This window comes from Rhinopithecus bieti, unplaced genomic scaffold (assembly GCF_001698545.2).
Source record: "Rhinopithecus bieti isolate Rb0 unplaced genomic scaffold, ASM169854v2 scaffold_35903, whole genome shotgun sequence".
NCBI lineage: Eukaryota > Metazoa > Chordata > Mammalia > Primates > Cercopithecidae > Rhinopithecus > Rhinopithecus bieti.
In genome coordinates, this window is record NW_016815549.1 from 1,515,222 (window position 1) to 1,525,175 (window position 9,954).

Genomic DNA, 9,954 nt, shown 5'->3' on the forward strand with positions numbered 1-9,954 from the left:
CACACAAAATGGTGGAAATAAGATCCAGCCTCAGGCCTGTTGGAACCTTCCGTAATAATAGACCGCTCTGTCTGCACTCACCTGGCAGCAGCCACCAGCCCCATGTGCCTACTGAGTGCCTAAAATGTGGCTTGGTGACTGAGGAGCGACATCGTTAATTTGATTTAGTTCTGGTTAATCATACTTCAGATGAAATAGCCACATGTGGCCAGCGGCTACTGAACAGATGCTGCAACCTCTCTCCAGGTTGCCCTTAGACCCTGAAGCTGGTTCTCTCTGAAAAGATGGAGGTAAACATGTGCTTCAGTGTTAAGGTGGGAGAGTGAAAACAGAGACATCCCCCCTCATTCATCAGAAGGGTTGAATCCTGTCTCGGTGTCTGCATCTATATTACGTTACTGGAGGCTGTGCTGACTTCCCACCTCCCTGCTTCCAGAGGATGGGAAGCTATCAAGCTATTGATGTACCGTAAACAGGGGCGTGTCACTAGTCAGCTTTGGAGGTGCCATGGGTGTGTGTCGTGGGTGAATTGGATTCTAGCTGACAAGGCTGGCGGCCTGAGGACCAGCAAGGAGACCCGGGGAGAGAGAGTGAGAGGCAGGTCCAGAACGTGGCCATGGTGGGAGGCGGTGGAGGAGTGAGATTGTAAGGATGGAGATGTCATAGATTTGGGTGGTATCATAACTATTTTTGGATCGGGTTGGCCACAGGACATTCGAACAAGTTGGTTGTGAATAAGAAAAGGGGGTTGGTTCATCCCAGGACTGCAAAGTCCTCCCTGGCCATTACCATGAGCCTTGCCTCCTGCCCCGTCCCAAACACACAGATTATGCCCTGTCCACATGTTGCAGAGCACACCATTTACCAGCAGGTATTTATTAAGTACCTACTGTGTGCCAGGCCTTGTGGGTGATGCTGGAACTAGATAAAGATTCTACCTGCAGGAGTGGACACATGATAAACCATTGGTAAAACACCCGGCTTTGGAGCGGGTGGTCCGTGGATGCTACAGGGAGTCGGTGGCCCAGCCAGCACAGCCATGTACATTTCTCTCCAGCCACGCTTGCTGCTGGCTGCAGGTCTCAGGTCAGTGCAGGGTGAGCCAGGGGTGTGGTTTTTGCCAAGTGAAGATGTAGATATGGAGCTGATGGTGTGTGCAAGGGAGTGAAAATAATGATTATTGACCAAAGAATCTGAGCCAGGCAAGGGACAGTGACGAGGGAGGAGTGTCGGCAGATCGGGGGCCTCGGTGGATCCTGGGAACATCCCTGGCCGCACACCCTGCCATGTAACTCAGTGTCAGATCTCTGTGTAACTTCCCATTCTGTGAAAATGATCGTATTAATTTATCGAAATGGCCTTAGTGATAGAAGAATGTGTGTCTATAGCATGCACAAGATTCTGAGCTGGGCTTGAGGCAGCCCTGACCAGTCAACTTAGGCATTTGGCAGGAGTTGAGTGGAGTCTCCAGGGGCACGTGGTAGCCATGGAAACCTCCCTGCTTGGATCAGTTCATTGGGGAACCTCAGTGCACCTGGCGCTCCCCATGGCCCGTTGCTGCTTGACTCCCCATGGCCTGCTGCCGCAGTGACAAGACAGGGACCCAGGGTTCACACCACAGAGACAAGCCTCACTTGGCAGGGAAGGTGTCGGGACTGTGGGCTGCAGGTGCCGCGATGGGACTGACAGCAGCCGAGTAATTGAGAGGAGGCGTTTCATTTCTGACATCGGAGGAGGCCAGAACGGCAGCTGAGACCCCATGCAGAGCTGGGAATTGCTCTGAATTTTTGAGACACCTTTTGAGCAAATCTCAGTAGGGTGGATTCTGGCTGTCAGAGGGTGACAGTTGTGATTAGTCCTGACAAGAAAAACCCAGGGTCGGGAGGCCTGCGCCCACGCAGAGCCAGGGAAAGGCGTGGGCTGGACTTGGGGTTCGCGTCCTTTTGACCCTTGCTGTCTGGGGTCCTCACTTGGCCCGATGACGCTGTTCAGTCCTCCGTGCCTACTGGAGTTTTCCACTGCGTCATGTCTCCTAAGTCCAATCACTAACACTTTCCGTCTCAGCAAAATTGACTTTGAGTAACCGTATCAAGAGAAAGAAAAACGTCTTTTAGTAAAGGAGAAAAAGATGGCATTGCTTTGACCCTTGCACAATGAGAAAGGTGACTCAGAGGACATCTCTGCTGGAATGCCGTCATTGGCTCTCAGATGGAGGGAGGGAGCCTGGTGATACCGCGGCTCTGTGACCTGTCTCGGTGTAGTCACCAAGGCTCAAGCAACAGGAGCCCTCCCAGCCTCCTCCCTCTCCCTCACCCTCAGAATGGAAACAGGTGCTGAGCCCTCTCTACTCTCCCCTGACACTTGCCCGAATCTCACCCTGCCCTGCACAGAGCCTTTTGCACAGCTGTGAAATTGGCTCATCGGAACCTCTGGTCTGACCATGTCAGCTCCCCTTAAAGCTCTCAGGGGTTCCCCTCTGGCTTCTGAAGAAAGCCTGAGCCCATCCACAGTGCCCTGTGCCTTTGGTGATCAGCCCCTGCCCACCTCTCTGGTCACACTGGCTCACTCCTTCAGCCACTGGGTCCCTGGGGTGGGGCAGGGTGGGGTGGAGCACTGCCATCCGCCATCCCTTCTCCTGACCGTGCCATCTGCCTCTTTGCCCTGGCTGACTCCTGCTTGCCCACATGCAGTATCTCACAGCCCACTGCCTGGGACAGCCTCTGCCCTGTCCCTGCCACACCTCCCCAGGCTGGTCAGAGCCCCTCTAAGCCTGCAGCTCCTTGGCTGCCCCCTGGTCACATTGAGTTTTCTGCCTCCGCCATTTTGTGGTGACAGCCCTGAGATGAGGAACCCGGGGTGAGGCCTCTCTGCATGCCCTGTGTGGTAGGCTTTCAGGGGTTTCCTAAGTACCCCGAAAGTAGGCTTTCATAAGTACCTTGATAGGAGGTGCTTGTGAACGGTTGTAGGTGGAGTGGGCTGGAAGTTCACCATTTCCGTGTGGTCTTAGGATATAGACACCTCCTTGTTGATCTGGGCTCGTGGGGAATCAGAGACCCCAAACCCTAAAGTGCAAGAGAAGGAGCCTAGGCTTTGGGCTCTGGCGGCCCTGGGCTCAGACCCATTGCTCAGCCTTCTGGGCCATCAGCTTCCCTGAATGCAAAATGGGAAATTTCCCTTTTATAAGGGATATTTGTAAGGTCTAAAGAAATCTTTCACATAAAGAGCCTGGTGCCTAATTGGAGCCCAGCAAGAGGATGGTTTATTTTGTCTCTTAAACAACAGCCCCTAAGATATTTAAGGTTGGTTCTCATAAAATCCCTGCATCTCTGATGGGTAAAACTCCTTTTTTCACGGTGCAGTTTCAACATCTGTTTAAGCAGCCTCTCGCGTCCTTTAATACCAATATTTTGAGACTGTTAATGCAGCACTGGGTGATTTTTCTTGTGTCTGATGCGTCTTGAAGGTAACAAATTGCGCAGGAAGTCTCAGTGGATAGACCTCTGCTTTATTTTTAGCACCCAGATAATTTTAAAGAGGGTTCGATTGATTTTTCTCTCCCTTAGTGATTTCTCATGGTGGGAACTGGCATCGCACCAAGCCTCGGCCTGGAGCACATTTTTCTAATTCCCATTTACAGAGCAGGTCCCGTGGCCAGGTGGGCTGGAGGGGGTGCAGCGACTCACCACAGGAGGCTCAGAACTCTCAGCCCATGCCTGCCTGAAGACTCAGCTTGTCCTCTGTGCCAGGAACAAAGGAGGGAGCAGACACGGTCCCTCTGCTTGCAGGCTCTGTGCTGGGCCAACAGATCCTGAGCCCGGGCTCCACCCCTGCGTCTGCCACTGACCCTGATCAGTCACTCAGTCTTTCTGTACCCCCTTTATCTCATCCACCCCGTGGGAGTGTGTCTCCTGTACCAGGAGCTGTGAAGGGAGAATGGCAGATGAGTATGGGGCCTGATGCGACGCAGACACGCAACCCTCACCAGCCCATGACCCACTGTCGGGCACCTTACAGGCTGCCTTTTCATCCTGCCCATGGTGCTAATTTAGAGAGGGAGATTGGGGTGCCCTGCTCAGAAATGCTCTGTTCACAGCGTATCAGATATGTACAACTGACGGCCAGGAGTCTGGACCCCTGGGTTCTGACTCCAGCTCTGCCGCTACCTGCCCGCGGTTCTGTGCATTCACTGGTTCATTCAGTAGCACTGGCCGAGAGTCTGCTCTGTGTTGAGCATTGGTGCTAGGGAAGCAGACAGGGTCTCTGGCAGGGCCTGCAAGTATAGTTGTATGGGGTGTCTGCTGCCCAAAAGAGGTGATGATCCAAGCCAAGCACCTTGGGAAGAAGGGACTTTTTTGTCTTTTTAGTTCTGCAAGGAAGAGCTGTCTTTTAATAATTGGCACGAAGGCACTTTGTGAGTGAATGGGGATCCTGATGCTGCCTGGGTGAACTTTCTAGGTGAGCAAGAAGATACTCTTCTTCTTGCTGAAGCCTCAGTGAGTCCCGTGATCCCATCATCCAAATGCACCCAGAGCCCACCTGCCTCTCTGTCCCCAGCATGTGTCCAGGACACTGTCTCACCCTGATCATGATGGTGACCTGACTGGCCTCCCTTCTTAGGTCTAGGAGCCAGATTGCCAGAGCTCAGACCTTGGCCCCAAGACATAGGGATTCTGCAGCCTTGGTCAGCTCACTTGGGCTCTCTGTGCCCCAGCTCCTCACCTGTAAAGTGAGGAGAAGCCCCTGTTGACACCATGTGGCTGCTTGAGGACTGGGTGCGATGATAATATGTGGGAAGGCTTTAGCACAGTGCCTGGCAAATCACTGAGCTGCAGGATCATTGCTTCATTAGCTGTGTTTCCCCAGGTGTTTCCTTACAGTCTGTTCTCCTACAACATGAGAAAAAAATAAAAATGACAAGATCATGTCACTCCCTGCTCAGAATCCTTCAGCAACTTCTTCCAACTTGGAGTAACTCCACCCCTTTCTGTGGCCTCCGAGGCCCTGCAGGAGCTGGCCCTGGCCCCTCCCTGGCTCACTTTCTCCTCTCTCCCCTTGCTCCCTTGGCTCAGCCTTCCTGGCCCCCTACCCTTCACCATATTTCCAGCCATCTCCTGCAGCAGAGTCATTTTGCACTGGCTGTTCCTTCTGTCTGTGAAGTTTCTCCACCCTCATCCACTCAGTGGACACCTTCTCAGAGAGACCCTCCTTGACCAGTCTGTCGGAACTAGTCCCTCCCCTCCCTGACTCCCTCGAGCCCCTTCCCTTAAGACTTGGCCCCTACCTCATTCCCTGTTCATTTCCTGACTCTCCCTCCTGGACTGGCGGCTTCATGAGAGCAGGGACCTTGTTTGATCTACCTGGAGTAATGCCTGGTCCAGAGTAGATGCTCAAAGAATGGAACCAGCACAATAAAGTGAGATGGGTGTTAGAATAAGGTGGGGAGGACCCTGGTCTCCTTAGAAAGTCCTTGATGGAAAGGCATTGGCACTGAGGCTTCTGTCCTGGGCCTGCCATGTGGTCCCCTGGCAGGTTGCTTCACCTTCCTGGACACCAGTTTCCCCCTCTCTTGGCTGGACTGGTGTCCTGAAGCTGGCTTTCATTTAAACGGGTGGGCTGTCCTTGCCAGGTCTCCCTTGATCTGGTTATGTGCAACCTTCTGTCTTGCTAGCTGCTGGCATGACACAAGGTCACACATGGCTTGTAACAGCCAGGTGTGCACATCTCTTCCCAAATCCAGCTTCATGGGCATCTCTTTGGCAGTTTGAATTTGGCCATGGTGGTTGTTTTTTTTTTTTTTTTTTTTTTTTTTTTTTTTTTTTTTTTTTTTTTTTTTTTTTTTTTTTTTTTTGAGATGGAGTCTTGCTCTGTCACCCAGGCTGGAATGCAGTGGCGCGATCTCAGCTCGTTGCAAGCTCCACCTCCTGGGTTCATGTCATTCTCCTGCCTCAACCTCCTGAGTAGCTGGAACTACAGGCACCCGCCACCACACCCGGCTAATTTTTTTGTATTTTTAGTAGAGACGGGGTTTCACTGTGTTAGCCAGGATGGTCTTGATCCGCTGACCTCGTGATCCGCCCGCCTCAGCCTCCCAAAGTGCTGGGATTACAGGCGTGAGCCACCGCGCCTGACTGTCCTTTGGTTTCTTATGTTCTGATTTCTACTGATTCTCTGACGTTTGCTTTCCCAGTCTCCCCTATTCAGTTCCCCCATTCTTAGGAAAGGTAGGCGGGTGAGAGAACAAAAAAGAAGTGAGGGGTTTCTTAATCTTTAACAGTGGCCAGTGAAGTATATCCATATATCTTATATCTGCCTCTAAGAACCCCACAGATTCATGCCTCATGAGGAACTCAGTGCCCCTTCAGATTCTTTCCCTCTCCTACCAGAAACAAACATATTCTAAATTCTCCATGCCATCTGGTATTCTGGCCACATAACATTACATATTATATTTTTGTCTCTCCCGTCCTCACTGATTTATTTAAATTATGGAATATAATATGGTAAACATTAAAGTCAGCCTAGAGATAATGAAGCAAGGAACACAATGTCATAAAATATCAATATGCTCGATACCCCTGTGGCTCCCACTCAACAGAAGCAGCTCAGACTTCCCAGAGCCTTAGTTCTGTAAGCCTTGTTTATCATCTTATGACTCACAGTTCCACCCCTCCCAAACTCAACCCTCCAAATCTTTGCATCATGTACTTTGCAACACATGGTCTGTCATTAGCAAAATCCCCTCTACCTTAGACTCTTTTCAGAATGTTCCCTTCAACCGTATGCTACAGCAGAACCTTCCAGTTCCCTGAGGATATTCTTTGCCTTGCCACCTTTTCACCTAGTGTTCTTTCAGGTGATGATTGGTCAAGAGGGGCACAGGAGAGGCCTAGGAAAATGAAGTTTATTGTACTCACAGATCCTTGGGAAACAGAGACATTGCACATCAAGAGGAGGTCACAGGAAAGAGCACCAAGAAAGTGGGCTCAACCAAACAGGCAGGGAGCTGAGAGGCAGTGAGGACCTGTGGGCAGGTGTCTTTCTGGAGGATACAGCAAAAGGCTGGAAAGAATATCATTGGTGCATTTGAATGTCAGTCAGTCACAGTCATGGGATGTCAAGAAGGGAAAACTGTGGCAGGGCCAGTCTTATCACATTGGTACACCTGGGCTGGATGCACAGCTTATTTGTGGTGATGTCGAGGAAATAGGAAAACACAAAACTTTTAAAATTATACAATACATAAATGACTGTTTTCTCCTACACTATCCCCTAACTAAAAGCAAGATAGTCGTCGTTTCTTATCATGATTTCCATGTCATTATTCCTTTTACCACCTAAAGAATTCCAACTTCCTTAAGCACATATCAATAAACAGCAAAAGCTTCACTTGACCAAATGTCCCTCTCCAGCTTCTGCCCCATATATTGTTTTCTTTCATTGAAAATCTCTTGGAAACATGTTTACATTTTTACTTCTACTACCTTACTTCTTCCTCTGAGGAGTCCATTATAGTGATGTGTTGGCTATGAAACCAGACTTTCATAGCCAGCATTTCACTGAAGCTGCTCTTGTCAAAGTCAATGGTCCCTGATGACTTGATGTGGCCAAATGAGTAGTCAAGTCTGATTTCTCATCTTGTTCTACTTTCTGCTGAATTTAACACAATTAAACATTCCCTCCTTCTTGAAAACTTTTCTTCACTTAGCTTCCAGGACACTGAACTCTCATACTTCTCACTCTATCTTTCTGAATAGCCTTTTTCAATCTCTTTTACAGCTCCTGTTCTCTTCCTGAATTCTAGGTGTTGGAGTCCCCATGGTTTGGAATTTTTCCTTTCTATGTTCATTGCCTAGTTGATCACATCCAGACACCCATCCTTGAGCACCATTTACCTGATAACCACTTCCACCTTTTTCCAGCTGGTCCTTTCCTCTGAACTCTTGATTCATATTTTTGACTGTCTACTCCATGTCACTCAACATCTCAAAAACAGAACTCTTGAGCCTTTCCAAAAGACTTTGCATCTCTGTAATTGTCATATCTATTCTTGTATTTTCTTAGGCCTCTCTCCTACATCTCTACCTTTTTTATTGACTCTGCCTTCAAACTGTATTGTGAATCCTGTCACTTAGCACTACCTCCATGATTACTGTCATACCTCAAGTTATTATCATTTCTCTCCTGGACTACTGGAATAAGTTTCTCACTTTCTTCTCTGCTTTTGACTTTGTCACTCTCATGTCTTTTTCCCACATAGAAGCCAGAGTGATAGTTCTAAAATGTAAATCAAATGATGTCACTGTGAATCTTCAGTGCCTATAGGACATTCCGGCACATGGTTAGCACTCAGTGTTTGTTGAATGAATTAAACAGAAGTGTTCTTTAGAGAAAGGGGTTAAATATAATAGTTCACTCCAGTCCTAGTTTCAAGGAATTTAAATTTTAACTGTACATGTGTGTTAGCTCCTTCAGTAGCCCAGCCTCATTATTACCCACAAACTACTCTCCTAAATTTTGAGAAAGTTACGCATCCTCTATTGTTCTGTTTTACTAACTGCTTAGTGCCTCCAAATGTGATACTGAGAGTAAACTTGTGGATTTCCCATAATACAGACCTTGGGTATTGCTGTCTTCCTTGCTCTCTACCCTCCAATAAGAGAAGTCATTGATGGGGACTAGTACATTAATTTAAGAGGCTTATACCCTTATGATACTTAAAATCGTTTTTCAGGAAACAGCATACTTGAGCTGTAACTCAAAGTGTCAGGTATGTAGAGGTTATAATATAAATTAACTTTAATAGGTAGGGTCAGAGAACATTGGTGGAGGGGATTGGTAGACTAGCGGAGAGAACTTGTATTGTCTCTCAAATCATACAATGCATGTAGCCTACTAATGCATAGCATCAGTCCTAACCATGACATCCATTATTCAGAAATATTAGCATTCAGATTGGGTACAGTAGTTTTCTATTTTTCTTAAGTACACATATGACAAAATATGAAAATCCAGAAAGGCTATTTTATTTCTGTCTTTATTCTGGTATAACTAACATCTTATCATCAATCCACTGACTAGTTAATTAACAAGAGCTGAATTAAACTCCCAGGACATGAAGCATTTGATTTGCTTTGGGATCCTAATCTATTTAAATGCTGAGTCTCTAGGGAAAGACACTATCTTGCTACATTTTGCTCTTGGTAAACTGTTTGGAGTTAGAATAATGAAAGCCCAGAAAGAATAAGTGGCTTTTGGCACAAGCAGCCCTTTGGCAAGATTAAACTGCATACATATGCTCATCAATCTCAATTAATTAACTAAGAGAAAGAAAAATTGAAGAAAAAGCAATTTATGTATCCACAAGTCAGCTTTTATATGTGACCTAAGACAAACCAAATTGGTAACAACACCAATACAAGTTACTTTTGACATTTTCCTGTGACCTTGTTGGAACAAATGGAAAAAATAATAGAAAGCTGCTGCCTTTTCACTAAATCCATTTTAAGATCATGAACTACTTCAATACTTAAGAAAAAAGTGAAACACTTTTCACTGTGAAATAATGAATGCCAAGATTTTATGGCTCCAGGGTTAGCATCCTGAAGAAATTCAGTGACAAAAAGAGCAGAAAATTTATGGTCTATAATTAGCCCTATTTCCACTATTTTTGACTTTACCTGATGGCATGGGACCTATGGTTTGCAATTGCTTCCATTAAATAGCCTTAGGATATTTCGTTTGGGATGCTAACTTTAAATGTTGCTGAACTTGGCACATATCTGGTAGTACTTAAAAGGTTTTCTTTGTTTCAATAACTTCTACCTTCCTTAAGTCACAATAAAAGGTGACACATTTGCGTATTAGGTGAAGGTGAATGACAGTTCATGCCAGTTAGGAATTTATTTAGAGAATGTAAAGTCTTTCAAAATCTAACTTTTTTTTTTTTTTTTTTTT